The 19,339-nt window shown below is 39.0% G+C and overlaps 1 long non-coding RNA gene across 1 annotated transcript; it reads left to right on the top strand.

The window, feature by feature from the left end:
• The first annotated feature begins 180 nt into the window (after positions 1-180).
• On the top strand, positions 181-2,582 carry LOC149919054 (uncharacterized). The gene is made up of 4 exons (XR_016464743.1): positions 181-439; positions 528-674; positions 910-1,130; positions 2,504-2,582. It is a non-coding gene; the product is annotated as an uncharacterized LOC149919054 (long non-coding RNA).
• Positions 2,583-19,339: the final 16,757 nt, after the last annotated feature.

Raw genomic sequence — 19,339 nt, 5'->3', positions numbered from 1 at the left:
AAGATGGGAAAAAATTTGAAGTGCTACTTCTGAGGAACAGCAAGACCATAAGAAGACTCTGGCTGCATGCTGTATTTTTGCTAAAGGGAATAGGTGAACAAGGAGCTGTGCTTTTACTGGAGTTCCCACTTAAGAATGTTCCATCTTCCCAGTATTATGACATGGTTTGCATTTGGTATTTCTAGCCTCCTTTTTGAGGTAGCCCTCCCCAGAGCTAGTGCATTCCCTCAGGACCAAACATGAGCACCCAGGCCACTGCCTGCACTACTGATGAAAATTGTTTCTAGCCTCCCAGCACTCCCTTGTCTGCTTTAATTAGTTTGTAATCTTTCTGGTAGGATATAGCACAGTGCTGGATGCAATGGGATTCCTGTCTCCAAGCAAGAATCCGGTGTGAAGCACTGCTGTAAACAGCAGTATTTTCCTGACCGGAAAGCCTGTAAGGCATTTCATCCCTCTCCTTTACAAATCCTTAAGGCTGATGGCAGCAGCATCCTGTGAATGAGCACAATCCTGCTTTTCTGCAGGGTTTCTCCCTCCTTGAGAGCAGAACAGTGACAAGAGCTAAAGGCATTTCTGGGCATTTCTGGGCAAGCCTGCAGAGTTGCAGAAGTCTGCTTTCTTCTGCCAGCTGAGTTCATTTGGTTTTGGAAGCTACAGCTTAACTAACTGAGGTTGGTTCTGCACTGCTGTACACGTGCGTGTCTTTTTCAGGGCAAGTGATGTTTGTTTCACATATGGGCTGGAGATGGTGAAAATTCTGTTAGGAAAGCACCGAGCCTGAATTAATAAGCTCCGTCTGGCAGTACAATGCAAATTGTATAGAAACAGAGAGGCCCAAACCCAGAGCTTTTTGGGGAAGGGAGGATCAGAATCCTGAAGAGCTGCAGTTTTTCTGTTTTCTTTCAGAAGTGACTCCGTGCCATAGCCTCCTGGTTTAGGGTGCTGAAGATGTGAGCTCACATCTGCCTGCAGTCACTGCTGTAGACACATTCTACGTGGCTCCTGTACGAGGGCTGGATCCTCTCCACTTAGTATCAGACATGGGCAGAGCTCAACTGTGTCCCATCGTGCCCGCTCTCATAAGAACAGCAGGATCGAGGGAATGCAGGTTCTGTGGGCACTGGCCTGTAAGTGAGGTGTAAAATGCCTTTCTGGGTCCGACAGCCATATGAATTCAGTGAATTGGGTTGTAATTAGGCATGTCCTGGCTTGTTTGCACTCTTAATACAACAGAGAGTTCATAATTTGACACAGATATATCCCATTTTGTCAAAATGGTAGTTTGCCAAGGTTTATTCTTTTAACAAGGAACACAGATTCTTTTAATGTCTGAAAGCTAATGAGGAAGTCTTTTCCAAGTGCAATGTGTTTACTCAGCAGTGCCAATTTGTTTTTCTTTTCTTTTCTTTTCTTTTCTTTTCTTTTCTTTTCTTTTCTTTTCTTTTCTTTTCTTTTCTTTTCTTTTCTTTTCTTTTCTTTTCTTTTCTTTTCTTTTCTTTTCTTTTCTTTTCTTTTTTCCTTTCCTTTCCTTTCCTTTCCTTTCCTTTCCTTTCCTTTCCTTTCCTTTCCTTTCCTTTCCTTTCCTTTCCTTTCCTTTCCTTTCCTTTCCTTTCCTTTCCTTTCCTTTCCTTTCCTTTCCTTTTTTCTCTTCTCTTCTCTTCTCTTCTCTTCTCTTCTCTTCTCTTCTCTTCTCTTCTCTTCTCTTCTCTTCTCTTCTCTTCTCTTCTCTTCTCTTCTCTTCTCTTCTCTTCATTTTCTTTTTTTTCCCTTCCCTTCCCTTCCCTTCCCTTCCCTTCCCTTCCCTTCCCTTCCCTTCCCTTCCCTTCCCTTCCCTTCCCTTCCCTTCCCTTCCCTTCCCTTCCCTTCCCTTCCCTTCCCTTCCCTTCCCTTCCCTTCCCTTCCCTTCCCTTCCCTTCCCTTCCCTTCCCTTCCCTTCCCTTCCCTTCCCTTCCCTTCCCTTCCCTTCCCTTCCCTTCCCTTCCCTTCCCTTCCCTTCCCTTCCCTTCCCTTCCCTTCCCTTCCCTTCCCTTCCCTTCCCTTCCCTTCCCTCCCCTCCCCTTCCCTTCCCCTCCCCTCCCCTCCCCTCCCCTCCCCTCCCCTCCCCTCCCCTCCCCTCCCCTCCCCTCCCCTCCCCTCCCCTCCCCTCCCCTCCCCTCCCCTCCCCTCCCCTCCCCTCCCCTCCCCTCCCCTCCCCTCCCCTCCCCTCCCCTCCCCTCCCCTCCCCTCCCCTCCCCTTCTGTCCATTGCCCCTTCCCCTCCCTTCCCCCTTCCCCTCCCCTTTCCCTTTACCCTCCCTTCTCCCTTACCCTCCCTTCCCCCTTCCTCCTTCCCCCTTCCCCCTCTCATCCTCTCCCCTTCCTTTCTTTTCCTTTATTCATCTTCTCTTCCCCTTTCCCCTCCCTTTCCCCCTTCCCTTCTCTTTTTTCTCTGTCTTTTTTCTCTCTTTTTCTCCCCTCAATCTACCTCTCTCCTCCTACCCTCTGTCATGTTCTCTCTCCAGACAGCACAGCTATTGCAGAAGGATCTGGGGACATACTTCTCTCCCACCCCCCCTCTTGATGTAAGCAATAAAGTCTCCCACTTCCTGTACTCTCTGTGAACTTTTTGACAAATAAATGAACCCATATTTGATAGGAACTCATAAATGCTCCTTATATTGCTCTTTGGAAAAGCTGGTAAATCAGCATACAGAAGAGACCTCAATGATTTCCCAGCTTATGTTTTCAAAAATAATCTTTTTTTAGTATTCCAGAAAATGGACATACATTATAGTGTGAAACAATGTCCTATATTGGAAAAAGTGATTTTGCAACCTTTGTTACTGCAAATGTCAGTAAGGGGACAACTGGCACATGAATATGTTTTAATTTTCAAAGTCCTTTAATATGTTTATGTTAGTATGGATTTCTATACTCTTTTGGAGTTTCTCCCATTTTTTCTCAGAAAGCACTTCCTATCTTTTTAACCCCACCATTGTTCTCACTCTTTTAGGTTGGCTTCTCTTGACTCCTCAATTCCTTTCAACCACCACTGGACCTTCTCTTAAGCTTCTGCCATCCAAAATATCCTTCTTGTATCTCTGCTTCACTGTTGTTCCAAACATCAGCTGTACACGCAGTTTACTTTTTTGGCTATATTAGTATCAGTTCCCTCAGACACTGACCCATAATACAGTGTTTTAATATCTTCAACATACAGTCCTACTTATTGTAAACCACCACCTTGCAAACTTAAATGAAGATGGTTTTTTCTACAACTGAAAAGCTGTTTGAACATGTAGCACTTGGCTTTTTTTTTTTTAAACATTTTTTTTTAATTGTGTATTTGTTAGATATGTTGTGCTAAGACGAAAAAATTGGCAAGCTGTGGGCTGTTAGGTATGTGCAACTGCCTTTCTTTCAGAGGGAGAAACAGGGTTATCTGGTTCCTTGCTTTTTTTGCTCTGTCAGCAAGTCTGAAGATTTCAGAAAGAGCTGAAGCATATCTTGTGCAGGAGAAAAGGCAACAGTATTTCTGACTATTGCAGAGCCAGAAGCATAGCCTCCTGGTGCCGTGGTGAAATTATCCAGCTATATGATATGGATGATAGTAGGATGACAAAGAATATGATACAGAGCATGTATCTAGGCTCATATCCTTAATGCTTTAATGCTAAATGCTATTGTACAAAACTCCTTGTTGGGAATTATGTATGTATTTTGTTTAAATATGGGGGGAGATTCGTAGAATAACTTACATGAAGGAACACAGTGTTGCACACAAAAAAAGTGGAAACTTCTTCAGAGTGCAAAGTTTTGAAGGTTGTGCATAGTAACAGTGATGATGATTTAGGTAAAAGACAACTCAGGGTAGCATCAGGTGATGTCCCTTAACACTAAAATTAGGGAAAATAACTTTTCCAACTAGAAACAAAATTTGATTTAGAAATCCATTTTAATTTTTTTTTTTTTTTTTTTTTTTTGGGCATCTGGGAACCTAAATATGATTGGGAATTGATAGGTTCTATGTTTAGACTAGATATCAGGCAGAAATTCTTTACTGTGAGGGTGGTGAGACACTGGAATAGGTTGTTCAGTGAGGTTGTGGGTGCCTTCTCCCTGGAAGCATTCAAGGCTGGATGTAAGCAACCTGGTCAGGTGGGAAGTATCCTTGCCTATAACAGGGAGATTGGAATTAGATGATCTTAAGGGTCTCTTCCAACCCAAACCATTCTATGATTCTATCATTCATGGAAATGTGCATAATTTCCAAATTTCTGTCCCATCAATATTGAAATGAATTCCAACAGAATTAAAGTCAGGGAAACTTCAATAACTTAGATGATACACCTAAGGATGTTTCATGGTGGTCTGAAAAAAGAAGCTCAAAAACAACCAAAGACTAAATTAACTAGTTATGAATCATAGAAATTTCACAGCCCGGTATTCATCAATTTACAAGAATATGAAAACTGTTTGCAGCCTTTCTGCAGCAGTCTCTTAAGGCTAAAATGTTGTATTTGAAAGAGAGAAAATTGTGTGAGATGATGAAAGACAAAAACTGCTGTGCAAGTAATGTCATTTAGGATGAATCCAGGGTGATGAACAAATTTTGGAGGTGAGTTTGGAGAAATATATCGGATCCAGTCTGTATCTCTGTTTTGGAAAGTCTTTCCCACTGACATTAACAGCAGGATCCTTTGTGATGTTGATGCTGATGTTGACCCTCATCACACTGCCCTTTCTCCTTAGTTTGGAGCAGGTCCAGGTGGCACCATGGTGAGTAAGTCTATACCTTATCTTTCTGCATGTGAACAGGAGCGTTTCCATAGTCAGTTGTTTGTGCTGCCATAGTACAGAAAAAATGACAATGTGAATTATTTGAAAAGAATACTTTTTTTAAAAAAGAAAAATATTGCAATGTTTACAGGGTATAATTCAGGCTTTGGTATTTTTCATTGAGAAATGCAGTTTCATAGTTGTTTCCACACATAATTGATTTGTTTGTTCAAAGATTTCTTTGGAGTTTGATTGAGACATGAAATGGTAGCTCCTGTAAAACAGTGTTTGAGGTACTAAAGCCCCTCAATGGATCAGTTGTGGCTTTTGACATGATACTGTGTTGAGAAATCATACCCCGATGTCAGCGTGCTGGGCCAGGGAGGGCCATGATGCCATGGGCAGAGCAAGCTTGCTGGGCCACAGCTCGGTCCCTTCCTCATCTAGTGCGCCATAGGCCTTGCCAAGCCAGAGCTATTTCTTCATCCTCATGTTGTGTGTCTACTGTTAGGGCTAAAATAATTCTGAGTTTCTGAGACCCATTCCTGGCATTTTTTTTTTTTCCATCATGAATGCAATGTAGCATTTTTCAGGCTCTTAGTGTAAGTATCTGTTCTACAAGTTGAAGTCTATCCCTGGAGCACCATGTCCAAGCAGATCCAGGCTGAGATCTTTAATCTCCTGAAGGAGAGCAAACCTTCCACCCACCCCAAATTCCTTATCTGAGTTAGATGGAAGATAAGCTCAATATTACTTGACGAGGTGGGACCCTCTTTCCTTACCCTGCAGTGCAATGAGCCATGATACAACTTACATTTCAAAGCAGTACCACCACTACCCAGAGGAAGTGCAGGCCAGGGCTTTCCACGGGTTTGTGGTTGTGTGGAGCACATGTGTGGTGGGGATGCCTTTATATTAGCAAATACTTTTCTATCTAGAAAGCATTCGAGCAAAACCTCATATTTTTTCTGACAAATTTTTCCGAAGAAAATGATCTGTGGGCATTTACCCAGAGTATCATTAACACAGAAAGGGAAGCCAAGTTTATTGTGCCCAAATGTTATGGTGGTGTTTATAGGAATTCTGATCTTTAAATTTCTTGGTAAACATAATCTATTTTGTGTATGTTTAAGTAACCCAGTCTGAGATTTTAAATAATAACAGAAGACTATAAAAAGTAAAAAAAATAAAAAATCTTTTTTCAACTCATTAGATGCATTTATAGATTTAGAATATTTTTGTATACTCAATTTTCTATTTCAATATACAAAAATAAAAAGCCTTGGAATTTAACTGGAAACACAGAGCTACACAATGTTTTGTTTATGGCCCGTGTTCTATTAACATAGTTGTTTTTCATTATAGAGTGTTGCTGGAGAAGTGATGAATTTTGTTGACAAAGTTATCAAATATGTACTTTCAAAGTAAAGATTTGTGTCTTATTAATAATGGGGGAAAACTGGGACAAATTTGAGTTGTGTAGTGTGGCTGAAGCACTTAAGTCATCAGATTTATGTCAAGGTTGAGTTGGGCTAAATCTGCCCTCACTGAGCAGAAAGCTCTAAACTTTTGGCAGTTAATTAGGAGCAGCACACAAAGATTTAAATGCTGCTCTTAAGCAGGATTAGGCAGTGAGTACAGAGTTCAGCCTGTGTACTAGACAAACACTGACTGTGAGGCTCCTCTTACAGGGCTTACCAGTTGACCAAGCCCTGGAGATCTGCCCGATGGGAGGATTTCCTCAGTAACCCCACACACCCTCCCCAGCTCACGAGGTCATGGATCACCAGAGTGGCTGCGTGCTGGACATCATCCCGAGTCTCAGATGTGCTTTGAAAATGCAGAGTGCTCTCATAGCACAGGCAGGGCAACCTGAATCTTTATCCTCTTTGCAAGATGGAGATGAAGCAGGATGTGTGCCAAAGGTTGCTTTGTTGTCAAGAGACTTTCACTTCAGAGAACTTTTTTTGCAGAGTTCAAAGACTTTCACAAAATCATTTAGTCCTGTATCTAGATGTCCAGGGATGCTTCCCCACTCCCACGTGGGGAAGCTCTGATGTATGAGCAACACACGAAGAATGTCTTCGTGGTGTCTTTCACAGCTTTATTTCCGAAGGAAGAAATGTGGGTATGTGGGTTGGAAATGTGCTACAGTCTGATTCATGACCTACATGATCAGGAGTAGGCTGGTAAGAACAGAGGAATGTACCTACACAGCTTGCTCTTAGCATGTCACACCATCACACAATATTCTTCATAATCCACCATAAGTAAGTGGCATATTTCTCACTTCTCCTAAAGGAAGGTAGCTCCATAAATTCACCTGAGTGCTGTAAACCTACACCTAATTTACAGCCTGAATTTCTTAATGGTTGGCTTATATCTGTTTGTTCTTGTGCCAGCTCATTGTCTTTAAGCTTAAAAAGCTCTTTTCCTTTTCTGGTGTTTATCCTCCAGCTGTATTTGCCAAGAGTGATCATATCCCCTCTCGGACTTCAATCTGTTTGGCTAAATAAGCTATTCTATTTTCATTTTTGTCTTGTAAAATAAACTCTCCAATACCTGGATCATCCCAGCAGCTATTTCTGCACCTGTTCTGGTAAGAATCCAGTTCAGTGCGGGTGATCCAAGAGGCAAACAGTACTTGAGGTATCACAAGGTTCTTGTGGAGCATTAAAGACAATGATGTCTTTAATGCTCCTAGGAGTACCTTGCTGGATTTATTCTTAAATCACACAGCCTTTCTCTTAAGTGCAACCTGTGGTTCATAGTCAGCTTTTAGCTGACGGGTGTATCCTGACCTTCTACTGCTGAAGTAGCCAAAGAGTCAACTGTAGCATCTAGAAGTTCTTAGTAAGCTTCTAGCTTTAAAACTTCGGTTCTGTGTTTCTCACTTGCAAAAGCTACATCTAGCTACATTCAGTTGCAAATGATGAAACCAAAGCAATGAAAATGTAGATGCTGCATTAATGGTAATAAAACAGTTTCCAAAGTGTCGTGTTAGACTGGCAGTATTTCCATGTTCAGAGGTGTATTCTTTTTTTTCTAACTGATGTTAGACAAACCCTGAAATAATGGTATTCATTTAGAAATAAAGCAGTCAAAGTCAAATCTGTGTGAGATGTAGGTAAAAAGCTAAAGGTAAAGCTTCTGGTATCCCGGTGAACCCCTTCCACCCACTGAATTCTTTCTTGGCCGCACTTGCCTACTTCAACCAGTGTAAGCCATCAGCAGGCTTGCTTCCCATCACTTCGTGCTTCCTCATCGCTGTAATCCAAGTTCAGAGATACCTCTCTTCTGCAGTTTATGAGTGTTATGTACTGTTTAGGATTTATTTTACAGCATTTGTGTGCATGTGTTTAAACAGAGGACATTTCAGGTCAGCCAGTGGTCTCCCTAACTACTTCAATCCATATCTCGATGGTAATATTGCTGGTATAAAACTGTTTGGTTTTGTTCAGAGTTTCAATATATTTCATGTGATGATGGATTTAAAAGCAAAGTATTACTATTTAATTAGAGAAACCATGATCAATATTTTTTCAGGGTGTTACATCTATTATAGAGTTGACTCACAAATATCCATGATATAAACAAATCTGAAATGCTGTTTTTAATTTATGGATCCTTCTGGGCTTGTAGTTTCTTTATAATCTAATAGAAATCCAAATTCATGTTTAGTACCATATGTACCATAGTGGAATCTTAGTTGGAATTTACTTCCCATCCAGTATCACAATACATGTTATACAACATAGAAAAAATGTGTTATATTTCTTTTTCCCCTTGCTGTGGCCCCACACTTTCTCTGCCTTTTTCCTCCTTCCAAAAAGTAACTCTATATAGCAAATATTTGAGAAGTACTTGCTGCTTGATAGAGGAAGGCAGCATAAATGAAAATTCCAGAATTTGATCAATTGTAGACATGCTAAAATATTTATATATTAAAAGGAGTTTTAATATCTGCCATTATGGTGATGACCCAGGTGGGAGAGAGGAGTGTGTGTGTATCTGTCTCTGTATATATGCACATGTATATATATGTGGTTGGAATGGAAGACCTTGCCATTTCCCTGCTGACTCCTTATTTAGCTGCGGTCATCACAGACAGGATGAAGTTTCTGCTGCAAAAAAATATAATTCAGATCTTATTACCATCCGTAATAATACTTGGTGGTATTAAAAACTCCTAAAATCTGGTCTGGAAAGAGTAAAAATAAACAACAGAGCATATAATAAGGGTGCTAGCTGCCCATGCCAGGAGGAAATTACTTGGCAAAGAAAATATATGAAATCCTTTAAAAGCTGTTTTGTGTACCAGTTTCAGAGTGACATTGGCCTGACTTCCAACTGACTAATGGCAGCTCCATGCAGGGTAACATCAGTGCCCATTCCTTAGTTATTACCAATAATATATCACTTGGAAAATAAACAGAAAGATAAATGACAGGACAGATGTCTAATGAGGCAGAGGTTAAGGAGTGTTAAACTGCACTGGACACCATCCGACATGCCGGTATTAAATTATGCTGAATGCCCTGGGCTCCCTCCCCATAAAAGGTCAGTACTCTGGGTATGTTCCCTGGATGATTTATGAAATCAAAGAATGGCCCACATGCCTATCTCTCTGGGAGGTGAGCAGCTTGCAACACTGTCAACCACAGCTCCATAATGAACCAAATTTAAACATCACTCAAATCAATCAATCTTCGTCAGTTGCTCCATTGCAAGACCTCTCCTGTCTTGTTCTCACCAGCCAGCCATGATACGGTGTATTGTTCTTCATATATGTCCCTGTAACTATTTTAGAAACCTGTTGTTCTCTGCTAAAGTTAGAAACCTCCTGAAAATGGCTGTTTGTTTTGGACCAGGTCAAACTTGCACAGATTCTTTTTTCTGTTTCCTTGTTTTAGATGAACAGATAGCTGGCATTTGTCTGTTTTCCAAATCACTTGCCTTGTATTTGTAGGTCAGATACAAATATAGTGTTTATAAACCACCACCACCAAAAAAAAAAAAAAAACAAACCAAAACCCACAACCCAAATTTCTTTGAAATTAATTGAATTAAAGCTGGGACTTAAATCCACCTGAATAAGATAGCTATATCCTTATATGGAAAGTTAGATTCCCTATATGTAAAATCTTTCTGATGTGAGTGTCACACTGTGCTATCACAGATATCTATTTGTATTTCCTGCACTGACATCTCTCAAGGCTGAACAGACCCAGTTCTTTCAGCCTTTCCTCATAGGTAAGATGCTCCAGGCCCTCTATCATCTTTGTCCCGTCCTCTGCTGGACTCTGTCCAGGAGATCCTTGTTGGTTTTTTTTTTTTTTTGTACCAGGTAACACTATCTTGAATAGTCTGACAAATACTGAGCATAAATATTGTGGCTGAGGGTGAGTGGCTTTCCCTTTCAAAGAAATCCTAGGTACCACCTGGTTGCAGATGCTTAGGGTGCTCCTATCTGTTGTACAACAGAACAGCAGAAAGATGAACATTCTGCCTCTTTCCTGGCTTTTCCTGCAGGCTTTTTGCATAACTTGCTTGTAAAAATTGTGTGAATTCACTAAAGGAGGAGTCATAATTGGGGGCTTGATGCTCTATGTGTGTTTTCTGCTGTCCAGAGGGACTTTCTCATAAACAGGGTGCGGGCTCCTGACAGCCACTGGAAGTACTTCCCAGAAGGGAGTGGGGACATTCCAGATGGACGAAATTATTTATTACCAGAATAACTCAGAGGGGTGTGACTTAATAACTGCTATAATTGAAAAATGGGAACCAAAGGCACAGAATTTGCTAGAACTGCTTGGATTCAAGTTGTGATAACATTTCATTGCCAGTAATGTATTATTTTTTGTTATTTTCTACTTTATTGGTTACAGGTCATCCATGGGAAGGTGGAGGAGAATGAAGAATGTCTTAGATATGATCAGGTCTAAACATGGAAAGTGTCAGAGAACTGGTAATTCATTGGAGAAGATAGGAGAAGGACTGAAAAAATTCCAGAAGATTGAATTTTATTCTCTGCTAAGTCAGTACCCATAGGAAAGCCTCTTGAAAAATGTGCAAGTGAACTGGTGCAAATATCACAGAATCACAGAATCACAGAATTGCCAGGGTTGGAAGGGACCTCAAGGATCATGAATCTCCAACCCCCCTGCCACATGCAGGGCCACCAACCATTCCACCTAATGCTAGACCAGACTGCCCAGGGCCCCATCCAATCTGGCCTTGAACACCTCCAGGGACGGGGCATCCACAACCTCCCTGGGCAGCCTGTTCCAGTACCTTAATAAAATATCTTAAAATATCTTAACCTACTCAGTTAATTAAAGGACACTAGAAGCTAACTTGACCTGAACTGAGATAGAATATTTGTAAAAAATTAATAAAGAGACCAAATCAATAAAGGCTTTTTCTAGGATAAAAAGAACCTTAGTTTTCCTATTTATCAGTCAACTGAAGTTTAATGTGAACATTGAAATCTACTCCAAAAATAAGAACAAGTGATCCTTCCTTCAAAATGGACTACTAGTTGTGTTTAGTTGTATACAAACAAGAAGGTTTTTGCTTGGGTGGTCATCCGAGACTAAGAATATTATTCTCTTAGGTGCCTTACTGTAGAAACTGGCATTAGACAGCCATGCTTACTGAACATCTAAAAGCAGACAGTGAGCAACCCCGCTCTGCTTTTTCTGTTTTCTCCCTTTTGCTCACTTCCTTTGCCTACTTGTGAGGCAGTTTACTCTGTGGAATCACCACAACACACTTTGGCCCATCTCCAGGCAATAAGACATCCTATTACTCTTGTTTCTATGATTTTATTCCCACTAAAAAAAAAAAACAAACCCTGCAGATAGAGCATCACGTAAAGTCAGAAGACCTGAAATAGGATTTATATTCTAATGGCCACCAAGAGGGAATCTTGCTAGTGTCAGAGGTCAAATACTTATGTCAAGAACACTTTATTCAGTAGCAATAAAAAATTCATCCATGCACCAATAAAAAAGCCCTCTGGGCCTTCATACAGCTGCGGGTATTATATGTGTTCCTCTATACGAGAACAATAAGTATTTTCCTGTGTTTTGTTCCACATGGGCTTTATGATTCTCTAACCTTTTTGTGTTTTCAATGAAAAAAAGATTAGATGAGGCCAGTTGAGCAATAGCAATTCTAGCCGCAATCTCATTGCTTTAAGTCTTTTCCAAAAAAAAAAAAGTGATTTAGAGGCAGTCAACAGATTTGAGTGTCTTCCAGTTTGGGGATACAGGTCATAAACATTGACACATCATAATGGTATGGTGAACTATTATAATGGCACCCGGTAGCATGGCTGTAGCTAAAGATCTGTCAGCAATTTAAAGCTGCGTGATGAAATTCTGAACACGAAGTACAGTGGGTGAATTTTGGCTTTATGCCTGCGTCATCAAAGAGTAAAAAAAAAAGCACTTTTTAAGAATTCATTTTCTCTGGATGTATTTTTTCTCTCCTTTGTTTGTTGCCAAAAGGGGAGCTATTATTCTAGTGAAAAATACTTTCCTCTCTTTTTCTCTCTTTTTGAGGAGAGCCAGTATCATACTATAGCACTGGAGATCAGGACAGGATAGAAAACCATTAAATGGTAAGGCAGATGGATAGACAAAACCTTAGTAATGTAATCAATAGTGCTCTTAGCACTTGTAAATAAGAAAAAGGATGCTCTGTATTAAGAAGGTCAAAAGGAAAAATGCTAGGATAACTTGCAATGTAAAAAATAACTGTTAATGGTCCCCCATGAAAGGAGAAGCAGAAAGTGTTTACCTGTGGAGGTCTTTCTCTTTTAGCAGAATAAATAATATTGGGTGTCACTAGTAATAAAACACTCAGCAGCCTTTTCAGATGTTCTTGCATGGAGAAGTTATTTGAAGAAAAGATGCATGTTGTGCAATTGTGCTGATGCCTTACAAAGGTATTGCATCTCCCTTAATCAAGGCAAATAAATTGCTATAACTTTGGGATGTACATCCCATCTCATTAAAAGCGGTAAGTTAGTCAGATCTCTGTGTTTTTCCTCTTTCTATTTACATCTTGAAATGTGATCATCGTCTTCTCATAGAAGCACATGGAAAAAAATCCTATTGATGGTAATACTAGAGTTTTGGGGCTTTTTGGTATTTTTTTTTTTTCTTTTTTTTCTTTCCCCAATGAGAAAGATTGCCTTCTTGCTTAAGTCTTAACTAGTTTTGTACTCAAAACTATAAATCTTTCAGTCCCAGTTTCCTAATGCACTCAAGTGGAAACAGAAAAATATCCTTATTTTAACTTTTATTGCATATCAGATTTTGTAGAGGTTTCTCTGCCAACACAAATGACTACAGGTTGGGAAGCAAGAAATGTGAAATGGTTGAAAGCTGGTGATATTCACTTAATGAGCAGTACAGTGCTGCTCTGAAAAGCTGTTCTGATGGCAAAATTCAAATTACATACTTTAAGCCTGTTCAGAGAAAATGGTAGAGTTGGGTTAGGTTTAGGGTTAGGGTTAGGGTTAGGGTTAGGGTTAGGGTTAGGGTTAGGGTTAGGGTTAGGGTTAGGGTGGGAAGGGAAAAAGGGAAGGGAAGGGAAGGGAAGGGAAGGGAAGGGAAGGGAAGGGAAGGGAAGGGAAGGGAAGGGAAGGGAAGGGAAGGGAAGGGAAGGGAAGGGAAGGGAAGGGAAGGGAAGGGAAGGGAAGGGAAGGGAAGGGAAGGGAAGGGAAGGGAAGGGAAGGAAAAAAAAAAAAGAAAGGGTATAAGTAAGAATTTTCATGGCTTGAATTAACACTTTCAGTACAGATCTACATATTTGTGATCATTTAGAGTTGTTTGGGAGAAAAGCTGAATTATGAATTGTTTCTTCAGATTCAGGGAGGGATTTTGTCTGTTATTTACTTCCACGAAGTTAAATAGTCTGCTTTCCTTTTTGTGGCCCTCAACTATCACTCTGTAGAGTCAAGACACAGCAATAAAAGCATGTAAAACAAAATAACGGTGAAGGACTTGATGACAGTCTATTGGGCATGTTCTGTGCTCAGCAATAGCTCATATCTCACTCTGATTTCATGATGAGACCAGTTTCAAGATGATCCAGCTGTAAATGATTACCTGCTCATGCAGGCTGGAGAGTCAAAGGTTCTTGTCCATAGTGTTAAACAAATAAATCATTTAGCATGTTGAAATGTGTGGAAATAAGTGGATTTTTTTTTTTTTTTTTTTTTTTTTTCCTGAAGAAACAGATTAAAACTTCCCACCTGACAGGCAGCTGCTTGGGCCATGTACCAGAGCAGTGAGTAGTTTTAGTAGCAGGGACACAATACTGCAATGGATTTTTTTATTACTATTTTTTTTCTTTCTGGTTGCTTTGGGAGGAAAGGAAAACCACCTAGAATAGTTGAATTTAACTACAGTTTTATTGGTGTTGTTGTTTTGTTCTCAATTTCTCTGCTGAACCAAATGATAAGTTTATCTACCTAACACCTTAAATATTATTTTGGGGGTCTGTTGTACGCTTAAAATCGAACAACTGGCTCACTGCATTACTGAATTGGGGCTGCAGTCTCTAGAAGAGGAGTATCTACATATCTATAAAATAAGTATTGCATTTACTAGCAGTAAATTACACATGCTCTGCAGCTTAGACTCAGACCCTAAAAGCAGTTGATATCTGGGAGAAGCACTGACTGGACAGAATGCTATTAAAGACATCTTTTTGTGATGATTTTAGGCAGTAGTTTCTTTGCTTCATTACCTGTTTTTACAGTGCATAGATTTTATTTGTCCAAGTCCCATAATAAGGAACAAGATGCTGGCATCATTAAATCTGACAGCCCTTTGCATAATTTGCCAAGGATTTGGAGTGGTTGTGTGAATCAAGAACAAATGTTTTTACACCCCGGAGTGAGAAAAGGCTCAGGGCATTGAATGGAAAGATTTTGAATGTTTTCCTTTGGCACTATGTGTTTCCAAATGAGTTGCTCTGCCAATTATTGCATATTAGACCTATAAAAAAGAAATTAAATATTTAAAAGGTGTTAACTTTAATTGCATTGTGCTTCTCTTGCAATTGCATTCTGAATAGAGGGAACTGGAAACGGTAAATTCAAGGGCTCAATTTAGCTGAATGTTATTTCTGTGAAACTGATGAGCTAAATGGAAAGTACAAGAATATATCTTGAGATGGCAGGAGCCAAGCTGACAATTTTCCCCACCCTCCTCCTTGAAAAATGTCTGCAATAAAATTTCTGGGGATGCTCTGAGGATATTCCTTCTCCGGATTGTAAACTCCATTTGCTCTCGGTTCACACATCCATTTCAAACTTGGAACAAATGCTCCATCTCCTCTCCAAACCACCACAAATGTGACAAGTTATTCCACGAATAGCTGAAAAAATAAAGCCTATTTTGCTCTGTATGTGCATCTCCCTCCCTTTGTACCACAGCAATCTTTATTCTCCCTGAAACCCTCAGTCTTTTCCACTTGCAGTGCTTCACATTCTTCCACTCACCTGTACTCCATTAGTTATTATTCTTAGATCTTTCCTACAGTCCCCATCACTTCCACCCTTGCAAAACTTTCACTCGTCCTTCTCCCACACCCTTTAATCTGGCTTCCTTTACATCTTCTATGTTTCCAAACTGACTGAATGAACTTATACAGAAGCCGCTCCCAGCTGGACACAAATGTTAATATTTTTCATTGGTGCAGTTACAGACTTAAGTGCACTTTGTGGGTTGAGGATTTCTGTCCCCTCACGATGTTTGTTTGAAATGAACTATCACATTCCAGTGTTATTTGGGTGGTATGTTTGACCACATAAGCCTCTTTCTCAAATTTGCTAGGATAATAGGAAATTAAAGTGTCTCAATGTCCTTTCTGCTGCATAGTGACCTTTGACTCCGGAGTGGATTTAGTTTGAATTACTTTTTCCGACCATACGCTTTTGTATTCAGAGGTTATATACCTTGGCCAGAGAGAGGCAGGGAGAACAGATGCAGACCAAATGCTGTGCCAAATTCTTTCAAAGGTGTTAGACAATAGATCATTGGGTATTCTCTCTCCTTGAGTCTGTCTCATTTGCCCACCAATCCTCCAAAGACTTTTGGCAGTAGCACATCTCCTTATATTCAGTTTTCTCAGATTGATGATGGTTTTTAATGCTTCCTGTTTACAGATCTGCAATTAAGACTAAATAATGTTGGCAATAGGACTTCGTTTATTTAAAAATATTTATTTAAATCTCCTATTTAAAAATATTTATGTAGACAACTACTTACCTTGTAAGATAAAGACTGGTGTGTTAAAGCTTGCCACTATTTCCACATAAAGTCTTGGATACTGCAACCATATCCTGCACTAGTTTGAGAGGTAAACAGCTGCATCACAGCTTAGTTCCTTGCATTATTTGTCCCTTCAGCTAGAAAAAGCTTACCTGCAGACTGTAAAGCTCAACACTGCTTTTGCCTGCTTACATCTTGTCATTATTCTCAACCTTGATCTCTTAGCCTCAGCCTCTGGGACACCAATTCCCATCATAGAATTTCCTTGACACTGTTTCACTAAGCAGCTTTTGTTATGACAGTTTCCATGAGGGAATTGGCAGCATGTTTAATTTTTATGTTTTGTAGTACTGTGTGAAAGTCAGGCCTCTTATAGTAGGATATAATTTGACAAGCATTAATTATGTAGGAAAAAAGCAAAATAAAAATGGAGAAAGTATAGTTGCAGTCACTCCTGGCTGCATATAAAAAGCTTACATACTGTAAAAATTTAAAATGAAAAAAAGAAAAAATATCTACCCACATTGGGACCAAAGACAATTTTTTTTTTTTTTTGAGCTAGTAAGAGAGAGAATATCTACAGGATCCCTCATGCTTCTTTCTTTCCTCTCTAGAACAATGAAAATACTACAAGTGGACATTTTCTAGTTTTCTGAAACCATATAGGTGTCCATGCAGTCAGTCAAATTTCCTTCTTTTTCTGTCTGAACAAAAACTAAGATCATTCTCTTTTTTTGGTCCTTTTTCTCTTTGTTATGTAGCTGTGTTTGGATTAAACAAAACTGTATTGGAATAATCATAATAATGTCTGGAGCCTATCAAGATTTTAGGCTAAGCCAAAGTGAATATATTTGAAGTCCATTACCTATAAAATTGTAAAGATCCAGTGATCCAATGACTGCTTCCACATGGTGAGATGTGAAATACAACTGAAATCAGGACTTTCCTGTTCTTCTGGTTTTCATTAAAAGTAACCTTACATTAGATGTTTTCAACAAAGCCTTTTGGGCCCACAACTGAAAACAACTCCAAATAAAATCCTAGCTCAAATATTTGTTCTAATAACCTCTTAAAGAGCAAAAATCAACCCCCAAGTCTAACCCTCCCTCCTCCTCAGCTGAAGCATTTTGGGTAGAGATTAAATGAATCTATAACAGGAATGAAAGAATCATTCTAGTTAATTAAAATGGATTATCAAATATTTGCATTCATTGCCACAGTGATCAACAGTATAAACGAGTTTAAAAACAATGCATATATTTAGGGTCAATAGATCTATCTGTGACTATTACAACCAGCTGCCAGGCTTCACCCTCTGGTTCAGCATGTCCCTAAGTTATGGTGTATTGAGAGGAAAGGCTGTTTTAGAAAAGCTATCTTCTCATCACTTTTCCCTCCCTACATCCATTACTGACCGATGTTACATACATGATACTGGACTGAAGAGATTTTGTTCTGGCATGATACTATCATTCTTATTGATAAGATAAGGGGCAATATAATCTAACGTAACAAAATAAGTTTTTGAGCTAGCTTCCTAATAATTTTCTGAAATCATGTGTGGTTATAAATAATTAAACATCTGTAATCTCTTTGGATATTATCAGTTCTTATTAGATGTGAATGATGTTGTAATGGATGTTTTCTTGAGTTTTCTAACTATCCTACAGTATTCCTAAGATGAGTTTTGCTGTTATTGTGTAATTGGAAAATTTTCATAAGCTAAACTTGCTTCACCTGCTATAACCATTATACATAAGTGTAGGCTGGAAGTATGGAGAGCAAAAAAATCTGTTTTGTGGAGAACTTTATAAAGTTACTCTAAATTCTAGTGCCAGAGTGTCAATAAAAAAGCTGAAAGATTCTTTTAATGTTTTTTTTTTTTTTTTCATGTTGACTTTTAAAAGCATGTACCTCAACATAAAAAGTTATTTGTAAAAGAAATATGAATATCCTCTTCCCTAAATAGCAAAACAAGCACCTTTTTGGGGAAATTTTTAGAAGTTTTTCCTCCTTCAAGACAGTTTCACTAAATAGGTGTTTTTTTAGATATAACATCATTTTCTGACATAAAATCTAAAAAGTAACTATAAGCAGAATCATAAAGAAACTCAGAGCTAAGTCCACTGTCGTTTTGTATTTCTCCATTCAATATCAATGACTTTTGACAATCCAACACTGAAATTCTGTTAATCTGTTATTAATAACCAATCAAAACAGATTGATTCTAATGGCCAAAACCATAATCACCATACTTTGCTACAAAATCATATTAAAAATGTTACTTCTATGATTGTTAGCAGTACAGTCTGGTTTCTGAATCTGTTTTTTTTCAAGTTCCCAGAAAATAAATCCCTCTCCTATTTGCTAGGAAGGTAGACCAGAATGTTGCCTGAATGATTTGTTCTAAGTGGAGCTTGTAGAGAGGTGACATTTTTGATGTCAATTTGAATCTCCTTTCCTGATCATGGCTGTATTGTGCGGTGTAATTGACACCAGTGGATTAGTGAGCTGTCTGCTTTTTCTTTTTCTATGCTTCTTAGTTTTGGGTAAAAGAAGTTATTTAGACAAAGTTTAAAAAGCTGACAAGAAATCTTTCCTTCTAAATGAAGGCTCAAGATGAATGGAAGCTACGATATGATTGACAGTCTGAGCTGAATAGATCCTATACCTTAAACTATCTATGGTTGCCCTTTGATAATCTTTCAGAAAAGGAAACACTCATACACACACATGCATGCATCGTATTATAACTCAAAGTTTTAAAAGCTGCTCAGAGAGTTAATGCAATTTCCATTTTGTTTGGGAAAGTTTCTGTTTCAGTGTGCAAGAAACTAAGGATGTATAAACATCCTTTACAAATCCTGTTGTATGTAGGTTACTCAGAAGCAAATGTATAAGGCTAGACACACCTGTGATCGTAAAATCTTGAATTAACTTGACATCTCTTCTACTTGGGCTTACCTTAAGGAAAGTTGATCCAAAGCTACTGAAATTAGGAAAAAATGTTTATTTTTGTTAGGTTTGTTGTTGTTGTTGTTGTTTATTTCAGCTGTATTTCTTCTCATTTATTCTTCTCTTAAGCAAAAGGTGCATAGGGCTCCATTTGTAGAGGTAGGTCACTTTTGTGGACAAGATGTTTAATATCAATTAATGATAATTATGTTTTCTGTCTTTCTGATGAAGGATGCTCCTGCTTTAAATCCTCTGGCCTTATTTAGTAGTACTACTTCTAAGAATCATAGAATCCTTAGAATTGGAAGGGATTTCTGAAGATTATTTAGT

This window comes from Phasianus colchicus, chromosome 2, assembly GCF_987193195.1.
Source record: "Phasianus colchicus chromosome 2, bPhaCol1.hap1.1, whole genome shotgun sequence".
Classification (NCBI taxonomy): Eukaryota; Metazoa; Chordata; class Aves; order Galliformes; family Phasianidae; genus Phasianus; species Phasianus colchicus.
Note: the sequence above shows the minus strand (reverse complement) of the source record. Positions and strands in the feature narration are given on the sequence as shown.